This window comes from Choloepus didactylus, chromosome 4, assembly GCF_015220235.1.
Source record: "Choloepus didactylus isolate mChoDid1 chromosome 4, mChoDid1.pri, whole genome shotgun sequence".
In the NCBI taxonomy this organism is placed as follows: Eukaryota; Metazoa; Chordata; class Mammalia; order Pilosa; family Megalonychidae; genus Choloepus; species Choloepus didactylus.
Genome location: NC_051310.1, coordinates 151,536,526 through 151,539,741, shown reverse-complemented (window position 1 = coordinate 151,539,741; position 3,216 = coordinate 151,536,526).

Here is a 3,216-nt window from a genome sequence, read left to right as displayed (position 1 = left end):
TGATTCTTGAAGATGATTGTATAAGTACGTAGCTCACACTGTGTGACTGTGTGATTGTGAAAACTTTGTGGCTCCCATTCCCTTTATACAGTGTATGGACAGATGAATAGAAAAATGAGGACAAAAAGTAAATGAATAATAGGGAGAGATGGGGGCTATGGGATGTTTTGGGTGCTCTTTTTCACTTTTATTCTTAATCTTTTTTGTGTTTGGTAATGAAATGGTTCAACAATTGATAGTGGTGATGAATGCACAACTATATAATGGTACTTTGAACAACTGATTGTACACCATGGGTGATAGTATGGTATGAGAATACATCTCAATAAAATTGAATTAAGACAAAAAATACTCTACTATCAAGTGCAATGGAAAGAGCCCTGAAAACTGGATAAAGTTCTGGATCCATTACTGTTAGCTGTATAATCTTGAACATATTAGTTAATCTTTCTGAGTCTTGATTTCCCTACATGCAAAATGTAGACAATAATCTCTTTTTCTAGATCATTGTCAATGGTTTAATGTCCATATAGTGTATGTAAAAACACTTCAATGTAATTGGTTTTGCCCCACTGGTACAATCCCTTTTTCATCAGCTTTTACACAATGATATTCATCACTGTTAGTTATACCATAGAAAATAAAATATGTGAACCTTCTTTAAAACAAAAACAGAACAAAAACAAAAACAAAACCAGTAAAAAAGAAACAAACAAACAAACAAACAAAATCCTGCCTTTCAGCTAAGATATTCTTGCACTTCTGAACACATTTCTGATGAATACTCAAATCAAAATCTGTCTCCGTGGGAGGCATTTCTGTACTGTTGCAAAGAAGCTGCAGAGAAGCTGTAGAATGGGTTGTTTTGCAATTTATAGACAAATTATTTATAATGTCAATTTCTTCCTAAGGAGAAGCTATTTCAAAGTCTATACAATATTATGATACCAGAGGAATCCTGGTCAAATCCTATAGATTCTATACCCTGGATTAATTCTTTTGTAATGTTCTGCACTAACAGTGAAATGTAATATTCAGTCTTCAAACAACCTACTTTTCAACTACTTAATTTAAATCAGATGTTTCCCTTTTGTGCCTATTATCACCTCACTTATAGATACTCTGTAATGACATATTGGCCAGCTTGGCTTACTTATTCATATTTACTTCAGTATCAAAAGAGCTTTCACAACTCCAGAGAAAACATGGATAAAACAGCTTTTCATGGTTATAGTTGTAGGGCAGAAGGTTTACTGAGGCATGACCCAGAATTGGAGCAGGTGATCCTGAGAACTTCAGGGACCTCCGCTGTCGGTGGTGCGCTCCGGGGACTCTCCGCTGGTCAGGTTGTAAATGAATAGGTCCCGCTCTGCCTGGCTCTGGGCGAAAGTTTTCTCTTTCTTCGTCATCGTCTGCACGCCAGCAGCGTATGGAAAGGCAGCTGTGGCCCTGGCGGCGTCCTCAAGGGAGGAGGGGGCCAGGAGAATGGAGGGGAGCCCCTGCCCAGGTGGTGAAGGGCTAAGTAGGCGGAGGGCGACACCCACCTCCTGCAGCGGCGCGCTTTGGAGTGAAAAGTGCAGCGCCATTGGGAGGTCACTCAGGCGTCATACTGTAAATTTACTGTTTCGAATGTTATACCATGAACATTTTCCTAAATGTCATAACTGTTAATAATCATGATTTTGATAAAGGGTGCTGGAAGGAAAACAGTGGTTGCCAGGGCTTGTGAGGAGGTGGAAGATTTGTTTATGTTGGGGAAGCATCAGGAAACTTCTGAGGGGTTGTGACTGTTCTGTGTGGAACTGTGATGGCAGAGAGCCATCTCTATGCAGTCGTCACAATCCATAGAAATGTGTGAAATTTACTTTGTAAATAAAATCACAGATAATTACAGAATGAATTAATAAATAAAATGTTTCATCTTGTACATTTATTTACTCTTGTAAGTGTCTTTCACAAGTTCATGATCCTTCTCTTCTGTTAGGTTCTCAGTAAATTTAGGAAGACACAATATATGAGTATTCTAAAGTTGCTTGACTAAGTTTGCAAAATTGCTTTTCAGAGTGTTTTCCTCACTGCATACTGAGCAGATTTTTAAATCATTGAACAGATAATTTTAATTAACTCATTTAATGAGCAAATAAATATTTCTCACTGTTGTTTTGTTTTGATTTTCCTTTATTTCTAATGAAGTTTTTGTCTTTTGTGAATTGCTCTAACATTTCATGCCCATTTAAAACCTTAGTATCAGCTTGTATGACTTTTCTTAAGTTAAGAGAGTAAGGTTTTTCTGTAATTTCCTGCAAATTTTTAAAAAACAGAGTAAAATTCACTTTTTGTTGAGTGCATTTCTGTGGATTTTGAAAATGGTTAGTCATATGTCCACAATCAAATAGTTCCATATGAAGAGTTCCATGCCCTGAACAGTTCCATGGCCCCAAATGTTTCCTGATACAGACCAGTTCTCCCCCTTCCCTCAATCCCTGGCAAGCACTCATCTTTTCTCCCTTTTAGCAATTTTGCCTTTTCCAGACTATCATATAAATGGAATCATGAAGTACATAGTTTATAAGGGTCTGCTTCTTTCACTTACCAAGATGCATTTAAAATTCATCCATCTGTACATGAGTCAGTAGTTCATTCCTTTTATTGATGAAAAACATTCCATTGGATGGATGTACCACCGTTTTATTTATCCACTTAAAAATGTAGTATATTTGGCTGGTTTCTCATTTTTGATGATTATGAATGAAATTAGTATAGACATTAGTGTATGGGTTTTTGTATGAACATAAGTTTTCATTTCTCTTAAGTAGATACCTATAAGTGAGAGATTGTTGGGTCTTATGGTAGTTGTATTTGTTAAAAACAGTTTTATTAAGGTGTAATTGGTATATAATAAATAGAATATATTTAAAGCATATGATTTAATAAATGTTGACACATATATGTTTTTGTGTGTGTGTATGTATATATTGGTGAAACTACCATTACAGTCAAAATAATGAACATATCCATTGCCCTATATTTTTCACCCATCCCTCCCCAATGAACAACATGTACTCTTTTTATTCTGGTATCTTTTACTCAGTAAAATTATTTGAGCTTCATCCATGTTGTTACATGTATCTATAGATGTTCTTTCATTGCTGAACAGTGTTTCATTGCACGGCTATACCACAGCATATTTATCTATTCTTCTGTTGATAGACATCT